Genomic DNA, 13955 nt, shown 5'->3' with positions numbered 1-13955 from the left:
CAACAAAACTCTCTGTCTTCCTGATTTAGTTGTCTGTGCTGATAAGATTATGTCTGTAGGAGATATTTAACATTCAAATGGAGGTTAAAAAGGACTGTCATAGACATACAATTTCAGATCTTTATTTAACAACTCCTTGACATCTATGCATTTATACATTGAACTACACCCTTGATATTCCATTAATCTACCTGATTCGACCTGTTTTCCTTTCTTCTTTGAATCCCCTGCTGCAAGACGTAGCTGTGCAACTGGCCCTAAGATAAAACCCAGTCCCATTTCGTTATCCCTTAATAAAGAAATTTAATTGAATTGTCAGTGATCTTTCTCCTGTCTCTCCACCACTGCTCTACTCACTGTCTAAACTCATATAGCTGCAAGACTCACACCCTCTCTACTCTCTTATTATTTTCTCATGCTCCATTCTTTCCTAGTTGGTTAGAAACTGTCACCTAATGGCTCATTGTCTCATGCTGGTCTCATTCACACACATTTAACATAAAAAAAACACACACACATGATTTAGAATAGGCTGGAACTTATTCAGATGCGATAGCATTCAAGTAGTCCCTGCTGCAGCCCTCTTTGATACATTTCGTTGATTAGTTCATCAGTTTTCAATTTACTAAATGGAAAGGCAGTGTCAGATTTGGAGACTCCCAAACCTGTAGACAAAACCCACAAAACGCGAGTCACTTCAGTTAGGTTCACAGTTGTGATAAGGCCGAGCTCCATACTATAAATCTCCCTGTATGGACCCTTTCAACAAGGTAAACAAAAACAATGCTTGAACGTTCTATTTGGGCCCCAATCTACTTCCTCTACATTAAGATAACATATGGAATGTTAAAACGGAAGTCTTGTGGGGCCAACTATGATGCTGATAATGGAACTCTCTTGAAAGGGTCCATATCTTAGAAGAGGATTTCTGCTGTGGCTGGAGCATGATGTCATGGTTAGACTATGTGAAATATGCCCCGAGTGTGTTGTAAGTATGAGGTAATCGGTGGATGGCCCCTTGAGTGGACAGGGGATTTCACTCCGGAGGAACTGCTCTAGCCGTGCCCTTCATCTTAATAAACCAGATTCCTCTCAATAAATTGCAAATCGGTTTTAATATGCTAAATGGGGCATGCCGTTTATTGATGCAAGGCAGTTTTAGGTCCATTGTCTTGCCAGACATAACAGATGACTAAAGAGCAGAGATTGCTAGAAATCACAGTCTCAGTTTCAACTCCTGACAGCTATCTTGAGATCACAAATCACACTTGCTGATTTTCAGTGGTCAAAACATTGTGCTGTGGCTCAGCTCTTGGCTCTGTCTCTGCTGCATGGACGGCGTTGGCCTCCAGTGTAAACTCTCAGTTGGGTGTGTCAGGGAGAGCCCCTGGTCATTTTGTGTCCAATCGGTCTGGGGAGTCCTTACTTACAAATGTCAGTGGACGGGAGATGTCCGAGTTGCCCCCTGGTTCCAATGGGTCACCTGTAGGCCCTTTACTCCAACCCCTTTTCTTCCAAATGTATTCTGCCTCACGAGATTCAGTCACTTGAATGGCCTTTCTTACCATTACTGACACCTTCCCTTTCCACCAGAGGCATCTCTGCTTTGATGAAGGAAGATCACCTTCAGCTTGGCTCCTTATCCCAATGAGACACAAACCTATTTTTTTGTAAATCAGCTGAATCCTTTTAAGCCCCCCAAGACCCAATTACACAATCACTCATGTTTCTGCCTGGCTTTCTCCTCGGTATGTCCTCAAACTCTCTCCATGCTTGTCAGTACAGTCATTGTGAAAGTCAGACTCAAAAATTATTATAAGAAATAACAAAAAAACTATTTTGTTTACTATATAATGTATCAATCTTATCATATTTATTTTAGAGGAAGTAGCTATTTAATATCGGCTAATTGGTTAAAAAGCTCTAACCAGCCACCTTGAGAATGGCACTGATATCCTGAACCACTGGATGGAGACAGGCCCCCAAAACAGCAGATAGGATGCCTCCCATCTAAATATAGCCCCAGTGCAGAGTGTGGCTCAGCAGGCACGTCACCGGGAGAGCTCTGGGGAGCTCAGCCGTGACACCACCACCATCACAGAGGTGGCCGTGCGTATCTGGAGATGCTATCTGCCTTCCTAGGGGGCTCTGTGAGGACCAGGCCCCGGCGCGCGAGTCGGTCGGGCGGGCGGGCGACAGGAGGAGGCCTTCAGGCCGCCCGCGTGGAGGCGCCCACCGGCGTGGGTGGCTCCGGGGAGGAAGTGCTCCGTGCCCGGAGGAGGTGTCGTCACCCAGCCTGCCACTCTCGCCAGGGCGCCGGTGTTTAGAGAAGGCGCCGATGGGCCATACTTGGCGAGTGTGGGAAAGTCCGGCAGCGGCCGCGTCGCTGAGAGCGTTTATGTTACAGATGCAATAAAGAATATTTACAAGTCAGGTGTGTTTAGACTATAGCATGATGGTGGAGAGGGGCAAGGGCCTGGGGGGGGAGGTTTTCGGAAGGGCAGCTGGAGTTTTTCACCCCTCTTTCTGACAAAGTCATCTCCCCGAGGAAGTCTGGAGTGACTGCAGACACAGAAGCACACATTAAAGGGATTTTTTTGTCATAAAATCAGGTTTTAGCTTTTTTGTACTATCCAGTTTTGCCGTTTTATGCTGTTGTCCCATTTATGCTGACTTAATACTTAATAGACTTAATAAATCTCTCTGTCAACCCCCCCTCCCCTACAGAGTTGCAGGAGATCACATAAGTACAAGGCAGGAGGTCTGTTGTGACTTCAACTCACACATCAAGACAAGGTCTCCATTAGTCTTTGTGCCGAGAGAGCATTAAGACAAACAAAAGACCAATGCCAGCGGCAGCACTGCCAACTAGACATGAAGTGAAAGAGACCATCACCCTCCATCACCTCGGCCCAGCGCAGGCACTTCCCCTCCTCACTCAAACCCATTCTAAATACATCCCTCAGACCCTTAAGGCCACCACTAGTGCGTGTTTTCTTTGTGTATTCAAAATAAGGTCTTCACGCTTGCATAATGTAAACTAGAGCAATGACTAATTCCCCAGATGAAGGAGTGTGAGTGTGAGGGTGTATAACTCTAGTTGTGCCACTTTGTCACATCCAGTATTAATAAGAAATGTACAGCACAGCTAATCTGTTACCTGCTTTCTAGCTTTGTTGTGTATTTATAACATGGTGGCGGGGAAACATAACTGAGTGCAACTCTCCCAGGACATTGTTGGTTCTCTGGACTGCAGGTTGCACCACAGTCGTCCTCAGGCTCGGCCTCCCCTGGCAGCCGTTGGCTTGGGTGGGCTCTGCCCTGGCTGTGGGCAGCGGCTCCCACAGAGCCCGCCAGTCTGCCCTGGCACGGCGTGCCCGCCATGCCAACAGCACTCCGACTGGGCTCCGGTGGCGAGGGGTGGGAGAGCAGGAGGAGAGAGCCGGGCGGCCGGGCGGCTGGGGTTGGGCAGGCGGGCGGGCCGCTGAGAGACGGCTGCTCGAGCAGGCAGGCGGAAGGCTGTGGGGCTGCGAGCTTCTGCTTCTCATTACTGCCTCCGTCCCAGACCATTAAAGAGGCCGAGTCTACACCGCGCGCTCCCACTTAATTGGCCTCCTCCGATACCGCAGTCTGTCCGCAGGGCCAACTTATCTCTGCCTAGTCTTTATGACCTCCCTGAAAGCGCTCCATCTCCGCAGCGGAGCAAACTATTAAACGCAACACCCTTGCTCTGGTCTTAGGATGCTCCAGATTCCTGGCTTTTTTGGAAAGCGAGGAGAGAGAGAGAGAGAGAGAGAGAGAGAGAGAGAGAGAGAGAGAGAGAGAAAGGAAAAGAAAAAAAAGAACACAAGAGCCAAGTCTCATCAGGGCCTGCCAGCTGTATCGGGGCCCGGCTGATGGATGTGAAGCGACTCCTATCCTGGAGAAAGTCAGTGATCTCATTTAGGTCTGTCAACGTTTGCCAAGTATTTCCTTTTCTGGCGAGCGAGCGGGTGGGCGGTGGTGACTGGGGGGTGGGGTGGTGTGTTGGCGGGGGAGGTTGTGAGGGGGTGTTCTGCGCTGAGCTCAGGACGGAGGCTGCCCGTGGCCCCGGTCCAAATGATGCAATTTGACAGAAACCACATCAAGGCGGCGAGCGGCGCGCCGCTGCATGGAGAGGTCCTGGAGCTCGTGGAGTCTGAGGCCGAGCTGCACCACCGCGCGCCCCACTGAACAGGCCCCTGCGCCCCGCCACACCGCGTCGCTCAACAGCCCCCAAGCCCCGGCTCTCCCAGCTCGCCTGCGTGCTGATTAGTTCCAAATGCGCGGCGTCTGAGCATCCATGCATTACCAGAGGAAGTATCAATCAGAAATAATCACCGTGCCAAAAAAAAAAAAGAGAAGCTCCCACATCGCCTTTAATCTCTCGGAGTGAGCACCGGCGAGCCCAGAGACTCCTTGAAAGCTTGTTTGTCAATAACATGTAAACCCGGCATGTCTTGTGCTAGAAGCCTTTCTAAGAATTCAGTCACAATGGCGTCGTTTCCAAGACCCTGCCCAAGCCCCCAGCCTGCTCCAGCATCCGGAGGTTTCCATCAGTCGTTCTTTCCCCCCCCCCATCTGCTTTATGTCCATTTTGTGTTTGTGTAGGCTTGCCACTTTTGCCGGAGACTCCTCCGTCCTCCGTTGCTGTGAAGTTGTTTTTTAAAAAGTAATCTGGCAAATGACCTTGAGCGTTTACGCGTGATGTATTGCAGCTCCAGTACGCTACCAGGTAATTACCCGCACGTCTGGCGCGGCAAACATAAATAAACCTGCGACTCCAGCTGGCTGGCTGTTTTTCACTACGCTATCAGAGAGTGGGCAGGCTGAACTCTGCTCCTCACACAGGTCATTTGGAGTCTCAATTTGGCATTCTTGTCCAGGGGCATTAAAAACCACATAATGGTTTTTTGAAGTTTGGTTTGCGTGCTTGCGTTTGCCTGTGTTTGTGTGTGTATGTGCGTGTGTGCAAGCATGTCTGTCTCATTGTGTGATGAGAGCGAGGGCGTTTGTTTGGCACTAGTGTTCTGGGATGGGTGTGGGTGTAATTTGTTCAACAGCAGTTTTGATTCTCTTCCCACTCTTGGACAGAGAGGCGGTCATATCTCTCGTGTTTGTTTGGAATGCGGCAGGTTGTTTTTCCTGCCTGTGTTTGTCAGTGAGCGCACAGCACATGCTCACAAGCCACTTCCAGAGAAGGTGACCTGTGGGTGACCCCACAGCAGGCAGGGCTGCTGATTGGAGGGGAACACCGCCACTCTGCTTGGGGTTACAACAGGCCACCAGCAGGGGCTCCCAGAAGCTCAGCTCTCCAGTGTGGGTGTGAGTAGACCCGCTTTGAGAATCACCTATGGCAGACCTCTGGCTAATACTCTCAGGTTCCTTCTGAACAGTACCTTGAGACACACGGAAGGACACAAAAAAAGTGGCTAGGTGGGTGCTAGGGAGGGGTGGCTGGGGGATAGGGAGGCTTTTCAGTGGGGCTGGCTGAGTGGAAACAGATCCTAGGAGGGAAAAGCGAGAGGCAATTTATTCTAAAGCAGAGGATGTATGGAACACGTTACCTCGTCATGTTCCTGCTGATTAATTAAGAGGCAGGGAGGATAAGGTGGGGTGGACTGGAGGTGGGTCTAGGAGGGGAGGGGAGGGGGGGGGGGGGGCGATAGAACCAGAAGAAACTCTGGCATCAATTAGGGGGGTGGAGAACTGAGCTGGGGATGGGGGGGCCCGTCGGGGCCTCTGTGTTTGTACCCACCGCCACGGAGCCGCGAGAATCAGCGATTGAATGACAATTAGTTTTTATAAGGACGTGTTCGGCCCTGGCGCGGCTCGGCCTGACAAAAGGGCGCTTGTGCCTTTGTAGTGGGCGCACGGCGCTCTCTCTCTCTCGCCACATCTGGAGGAAAAGACTACATCAAGGTTATGAGGCTACCCTTTCTCTCCTAGCCCAGGGGAGGAAAGGCAATAGCGCGGAGTCCAGGGTTAAATATAGCACTGGTGGCGGAGTTTGCATTCGGGACGGCTGGCCTCACATGCTGGAGATCAGAGCGCTCAGATGCAGGCCATAAAGGGAGGCGAGCACGTGCGTCCGCTGAGCAATGGCTGAACCGAAAACACTGACAGTCTGATTACATCCCACATTACAACCTCACCAGCAACTCAGCACAGCCAGCCGAGCCACAATAAAAACTGCACAGTAGAATACATGACACGGTGCAAATGTTAAAGGTGAGGACAGGAGAAGATGTCTCTTAACTCATTGAATGCCAAGCTGTTTTCGGGAGCTTTGTCCCCGAGTGCCAGCAATCTAGACCATTGTTGATGATTTTTGTACAGCCACAGCATATTCTGTGTTATAGCTATGAACACATACAATAGCTCGATTAAAAGGTGAGACTTTAAGCTCTCGGTGGGTGCAAACCGTGTATTTCTACACGCCTCTGTTCCTGAGAAATCCCAAGCTAAACAGTGGCTAGTTTTCATTAAAATCGCTGTTTTTTTTCTAGAAATGGAGATATAACGTCTTTCATGAAATATGAAGTGTTGCCTGTTACTTACTTGTGTAAACTTTCCAGGAAGTGATCAGCGAGACCTGGCGAGACTGCCACCTAGTGATAGACCCACGAAAATGGCCTGGTTTTGACCTGACGTGCATGCGTCACTGATTCGACCCAAAGCGGAAACCGAGTTATGATAAAATGTCCAGATAAAATGTCCAGATTGTGCGTTTTCATGAGTTTCACGATCGTCATATATTTCATTTCCATTCATCACAGAGTTCCCAAAATCACATATAAGTTGTGTTAGAGTGTCTAGTTTCGTAATTAAAAAAAAAAAGCTAAAAACGTAATATTACGTGTTTGGCACTCAACGCATGGGAAGTTTGGCACTCAATGAGTTAAAATGTCATATCCGCCAGGAGTCATTAAGACATGATTCAGACTGTCCTCTTGTTTTGGCCGCTCTTTTTCTCTCTGTCTGCGCGGCTACTCTGTGACCACTGCCTCTTCCTCTCTCTCTCTCTGCCTGCGCGGCTACTCTGTGACCACTGCCTCTTCCTCGGCCTGAGTAGCAGCAGCAGCAGCGTCCGCTCGGTTCGCCCCGTGGCGCTGGGAGAGCGTTGAGTGGGTGCCAAGTCTTGAGAATGTCGCTGCTGCTCACTTGCTTCCACTTAGCCCCGCAGACTTCCCCTGGCTCCCTTTCAAAACAAACGCCGCCGCAGGGGCCACAGAGAGCGCGTTCTCCCCGGGTCAGCGCCAGCCACGCCGAGGCCCTGCGCCGCGGCCAGAGATCGCACACGCAGACAGTCGCACTCGCACGGAGAGGCTTTTCATGGACACGTCCCGCATCGGAAAAATGCAGAATAATTGGAGGGTGGGTGGAGGGTATATCGAGGGTCATTTGTGTAGCTCTTAGAGGAAAACATCATGTTTTGTATGTGGAAGGAAAGGGCACATCCAGTAAAACTTTGCTGAGAGTTTTTTTTTATCCACATAAAAGTCCAGCCATCTGAATGGAGGACAGGAAGAAGTGGATTACTCATAACTTTTCATTCTCTGATACAATTTTATTATAGAGAGAGAGAGAGAGAGAGAGAGAGAGAGAGAGAGAGATTTGTTCGAGATGATTTCTCCAGGATTCAAATTACTACTGTATGGAGTATAGTTTGCTATATGTTTAAATAAGTTTCATAAAATAATATACAAGTATCAAGTCCCCCTGCATAAGAGAGCTGGTGAGGAGAGCTCTGTAATGAGGAACTAAGTGGGTGCAGGTCATGTGACCTGCCAGCACTGCAGCTGTGTGCTTCGTTTTGCTCCCTCCTTCACCTCACTGACGCCATGGCGAGAGTCTACCTCTCCCTCACTATGGCCAGGCCACCCTCATCATGAAAGCGTCCACTCTGCAAGGCCAGGCCATGCCATGCTGACCTGAGATAACATTCATCTCTCCTGCCTGTCCTCTCCTCTCCTCCTCCATCTCCTGTTGTTTGCCAGGTGTTGCATGAGTGGCCGCCATTGTTTCGTGGGCCTGTATTTGTCAAGGTGAGGGTTGCAGACGCCGACAACAAACGCTGTTGACAGGCTCTCCGTCACAGGAATGAGATTAAGACTGTGTTTGCCCGTAGAATCGCCAAAACAATGTCCGCAAACATTCTACTGCTTGTGTGAAATAGACCGGTAAACACAAGTTGATGGGAAAGTCGTCTTATCTACCCTTCTTTGGGGGGAGAGGATCCTTCACTAGAAATGTTGGTTGTAGCAAACTTCTGGGTGATCATGTTTGGACAGCATTGCTGTCAAAAGCCAACAGAGTGAAACTAAGGTCAACTAATGACCGCTCCGTGTTTGTGGCAAAGACAAATGAGCAAGTTAAAAGGAGTAAATGTCCATGCTCAGAAAACCTCAAATATGCAAATGAGTATCATGGACTTGCCATTTTATTATACAAAAAGAACAGAGAGTGTTCTTAAGTTACATTTCAAGACCAGGACTGAATTTTGTCTCCTCACGTTTTTATACATTTTACAATCCAGTTCAACGGATATTACTAAACTTTGCACATTTTCTGATGACATCTTTCAGTCCCTGGTTGTTCAGTGCTTCTGTACTGAAGTTTTGAAGTTCTAGCCCTTATCTATGAAGTTCTAGCCCTTATCTATGAAGTTCTTTGAATAGTGACTAATATGTGAAATATCTAGGCTGTGTCTCTATCTAGAATTATAAGTTTAAGCTCTGATCTTTTAGAGACGGTCTGTGCTGTGTTGAGAGATGCACGTTAACACGTGAGATGAATGGAGACTGAGGTTAGCAGCTTCCCCTGAGTGGCCTGGTCTGTGGTGGTACCACGCAGGTGACTGACCTGGCTGACCCCTCCCCACGCTCCCTAATACCCGGCCTGCATTCCTGGCATTCCCGTTGACCGCCCTGCCTGCTCCTCCGCCAGAACACGCTGCACCCAGGAGCCCCTCCGCCAGACGCAGGGAGGACAGCGGGGACTGACCGTCCACACTCATACCGCGGGGTGGCCTGGACACACACAGAGAGCTCGCCATCCAGAGCTGTGCTAATGGACATGGAGGTGGTAGATCGTCAAATGTTGATTTTTTTAAATTAATGTTTCTATTTTCTATTGATGATCTATTTATTTGTTTTTAATTCAATACAAGATTTAGACGCTGAGTGGTGCACTCCACGGGTTGTCATCCTGTGAGATGTTTGTTTCCATGGTTGCAGAAGAATGCAAGAGGCAGCTATCACACCAAGTTTCACACCAAGCTGAGACTTGGAGACTCCATCAAGGCTACTACCTGGACAAACAGCCAGTGCTGGACCAAAGGTTACTATTCTCCTATTAACACCACTCACCCATGGGGAAAGGGAAAACAGACTCTCGTGTTTGAACAGAGAGAGAGAGAGAGAGAGAGAGAGAGAGAGAGAGAGAGAGAGAGAGAGAGAGAGAGAGAGAGAGAGAGGGAGGGGGGTGGGTGAACAGGTGTTCCAATCCTGATTTTTGGGGATTTTTGAGGAGGAAACAATTTGATATCATTAAATGCAACTGTAACATGAAGCATTGTACATTACATTACCGGTCAGAAACTTGAACTCTTATGAAGAACATGGACATCCAAATAAACCTCTGCCAAGTTTGAAATAATAATGTAAAAGCTTCTCAGTAATAAGTTTAGAGAACTTCAATTACAGAATATCCATCAATTGCATGGTATGCTCAGTAAACTAATATACAGATATTCATGGTATGTGCTGGTCTGAAATGAACATTTTATACTGTATGTTTTGGTGTGAGGTGTTTTTTTCCTCTGCTCCTCTGAACAGACAGGTTTAGATGGCTCAGAGGAAGCAGGGTCCAGGCAGACAAGTTCTCTCTCATTTCAAGACTTCCTGTCTGTGAGGCCAACGTTCCATATATTTGTCAATGAGAGTGGGTTAATTGACGAACAGAGCCGACTCCACTGAGACTGTGTAGACCACGGGGAGAGAGCCGTGTGAATGAGGGAGTGTTTTGTGTGTGTGTGTGTGTGTGTGTGTGTGTGTGTGTGTGTGTGTCTCTGTGTGTGTGTCTGTGTGTCTGTGTGGTTGTGCAAGTACGGTTGTGCAAGTGCATGCTTGCATGCATTTGTGTATGTGTGTGTGTGTTTGTATGCGAGAGGGAGGGAGAGAGAGAGAGAGCGAGAGAGAGAGAGCGAGTGAGTGGGTGTCCTTGTGAGTCGCATGAATGTCTAAGTGTTTGTGTGTACACACGAGCATGTGTCTGTGAGAGTGACAGGGACGTCGTGCCTTTGAAAATATTTCCCTCAGTGGAAAAAAAACATTCTCCTTCGAGGAAAAAAAAAATCACAAACTTGCGGTTAGCTGCACATGGCCATTCCGAATCCAGTCAACCGAAGAAGAGCAGCTATTTTGTTCCATAACTCAGACTATTCATAAACTTTACATGCATCTGTGCTTGGCAAAGCCTCCAGCAGAAAATAGTTAGGGCTGTTTTGACCACTGGACAGGGAGAAGGTGAGGAGAAAAATATTTTTTTCTCAAGCAACTGTGGGAAAGGGAAATAAAATAAACAGTACCATTTCAATATGTGCCTAAAGATACAGAGTGGATGTTTTGTGAACTTCTAAGTTCCTAGAACAGAGCCTGTCCAGGAGTCTTGAGTGACAGTTTTATTGTTGTCTTGTGAGTAGGACATTTGTTTTGTGTTATACACTTTATGAAAATGTGAAATATTACACAATGACGCCCATTAGGATCGCCAGAACACATTCAGCTCAGTTTAATACCGAATACATGTGAGCGACAGACTTCCAATGATTTCTTCAGTCTATCAATACCTGCCCCCTCCTCCCCTGTCTATAAACTTGTCTATTTAATAATACTTTCCTTTTTTTTGGAAAATATAAGAAATACAGTTTATGCATGTGTACATATTCTACATTTAAAAATAGATTTGGGAAGTAGTAAACAGAGTGGCAGGGCAGACAGTGTTGATCTCGGTGAATTGATTTACCCGTCAAACTTGCTTGTCAGAGGCATGTGGAAGTGCAGTTAAAAGAGAGAGAGAGAGAGAGAGAGGAAGAGAAGAAAAAAAAAACTCAACGCATTTGAGTGATAGCGCTGCCCCCGTTGCTCTTAATGCGGATTAGCACAAATTTAAACATCCGCTAGTGGAGACAGGCTTGGGGCATGTGAGAGAGAGAGACACCTAGTCCGGCCGCTTTGAAGTGGGACATGCGGAGCAGAGTGGGGCCAGAGAGGAGAGGATAGGATAGGAGAGGAGAGGAGAGGAGAGAGGAGAGGAGAGGAGAGTAGAGGAGAGGAGAGGAGGGGAGGGGAGAAGAGAGGAGAGCGGAGGAGAGGAGAGGAGAGGAGCAGAACAGAATCCTCCAGCAGCTGCTGCTGTCACGTCCCAGCCCTCGCTTTTTTCACCCCTCCAGAGTAAGCAAACCTCCACAATGTATATGAGCCCCCTTCTCTGTCACACACACACACACACACACACACACACAGAGACACACAGGCACACAGGCACACACACAAAAATGCTCCTTAAAAGTTTCCTCCGGAGGTTTCTCTCATGTCAGATTTGAACAAAACAAACTGGGGTGGGGTGCAGGCAAACACCAGCTGTTCCTCATTTACAGGGGTGCTACTTTTAAAACTCCCCTGGTAGGAGCCCCCAAAAAACAATGTTTACTGATAACGTGGCGTAAAACATTTATACACTAAAACTATTCAGTAAATAAATGCCGTGCATAAAGTCAGGTTAAATATTATAGCGTTTGTCACACAATAACTCATAATAACGCTCTGAAGACACGGTGTCATTGGGTGTGCTCGGTGTCACTCATGCCTGGTGGGGCGGGCGGAGGTTGCAGGCGTGGGGTGGGGTGGTGTCTGGCGGGCTCATCCTCCTCTCCTCAGTGCCAGCAGATGGAGCCTTTGCCCTGCCAGCGGCTCCCAGCCTTGTCACAGCCCAGCGAGCTGGGCCACCAGGACACATTGCACACAGAGCCTGGGACCAGCCTCCATCTACCCCACCACTCAGGCACAGTGCACACAGAGCCTGGGACCAGCCTCCATCTACCCCACCACTCAGGCACAGTGTTCTGGGGGAGGCTGGAGAGGCCAACTTGTGGGCCAAAGAGCCACCAGCTCGCAGCTGACAGTCTGTGCAGAGGCAGTGAGAGACCAGTGTTATCCCTATTTCCTTGACGGCCTCCACTATGGGTCTGTCTGTGTGTGTGTGTGTGTGTGTGTGTGTGTGTGTGTGTGTGTGTGTGTGTGTGTGTGTGTGCGCGCGCGCGCGCGTGTGTGTGTGTGTGTGTGTGTGTGTGCCTGTGTGTGTGGAGGGGTGTGACATTGAGGGGAGGGGTGTGGCTGACATTGTTGCAAACGTTTTGGAAGACTGCTCAGTCTATTTACCCTACAGAAAAAAAACACTAACACTGAAGATTGCCTCAACCGAGTCAACCAAAACACAGCTACTCCGTGACATGGATACAGACATAGAGTTGTTTTCCAGCCACCGAGTGACAGTGGCCATGCTTTTGTGCAGAACCATATGTGGGGCTTTGGGAACACTACAGCAAGTCTCGAGTTCCACACAGCATGGGAGGTCATTCCATAATGTTATGTGCCCTTTGACCCCAAAGGGTGTGGCGGCAGAATTTCAAGCCTCAGACTCTCACAGAGCCCCCCAGAAGCCAGAGATCAAAGATCAGTAGGTTTGTCTGCCCTTGGCTTCCTGAGTGCCGCAGACGGAGGAAGTAAACATGCTGGGAGATGGCAGCAGTATCAGTCTTCCACCACGCAGGCAGCAGAGTCTCCAAAACCAAACTGAAGACGCACAGATTTTCAAGATGGTTTATGGTAAAGAAGATATATACGGCCTCAAAATACATTACTCGCAGAATAATAAATAAAAGGCAGAAATCAGCAGTGATGGTCATTTCCAATGTATTTCAACACCTGTTGCTTCTAAATAACAGAGAAATAAAGTTTCCATTCACTGGAGCTTATTGGAGAGTGTCTCCATAATGCCGTGTAGTCTGCATGCCGACCTCCAGAACCCTCACATGTGAACCTCACTTGGGTCAAGAGTCATCAGGCAATTAGTCTGGCCCATCTCGGCTCAGTCCAACAACTGGCCGTTTTATGAAGCTAATTTAGAAAAACACGCAGATAAATTAAGAGACTATGTAAGAGGAAGAGGTAAAATTAAATGTAATGAGAAAATGCATGGAAAAGCAGTAATCAACATTAGACATTTCCTCTGCCTATCTTTCTTTTCTTTCTTTCTTTCTTTCTTTCTTTTCTTCCCTCTCTTTTCTCTTTCCTTTCATTCGGTGTCCTATAACGGAACCAGCATCTGTCCGTGCTCTTTGTTTCACGAGTACCATTCCATTCCCATTCATCCAATTGTTGGAACCCCAACGGTCCAATCAAACTGGGATCACAGTTTAAATCAACCAATCAAATGGAAGTAGTCTTTCACTCAAGAACATGTCAAATGAGATTCTTTCAAGTGTCCATGAAGAATACGTGGAGACAACTTGCACGTTGATTGAGCTGCCAACTGCCCGTGGAAAAGATAACCAGGACAATGAGAAAAAAAAAACACAAATGTGCACGATGTTAAGGCCATAAAAGAAGCAAGGCAGACGTCTCATTTGTCACTCCAGAGTGACCTTACGCAATGCACAACAATGTCTGGCCCTCCTCCCCCTCCTGAGGCTGACCGCACATGCCCTAGTCCGAGTCGCAGACGGGAGAGATTGATGGTGCCATTGCTGGTGATAGCAGATAGCACCTTTACCTGCATGCTGTCGCAGGTCTGCTGGCCACACAGGCGCTGGCATGAGGGGGGCTCCTGGACTGTGTTTGTCAACCTTAACAAATACAGTGTAGGTGTGTGTG

The sequence above is a fragment of the Alosa alosa genome, chromosome 17 (assembly GCF_017589495.1).
Source record: "Alosa alosa isolate M-15738 ecotype Scorff River chromosome 17, AALO_Geno_1.1, whole genome shotgun sequence".
In the NCBI taxonomy this organism is placed as follows: domain Eukaryota; kingdom Metazoa; phylum Chordata; class Actinopteri; order Clupeiformes; family Clupeidae; genus Alosa; species Alosa alosa.
The sequence above is the reverse complement of the archived record's forward strand: the minus strand, read 5'-3'. Positions refer to the sequence as shown.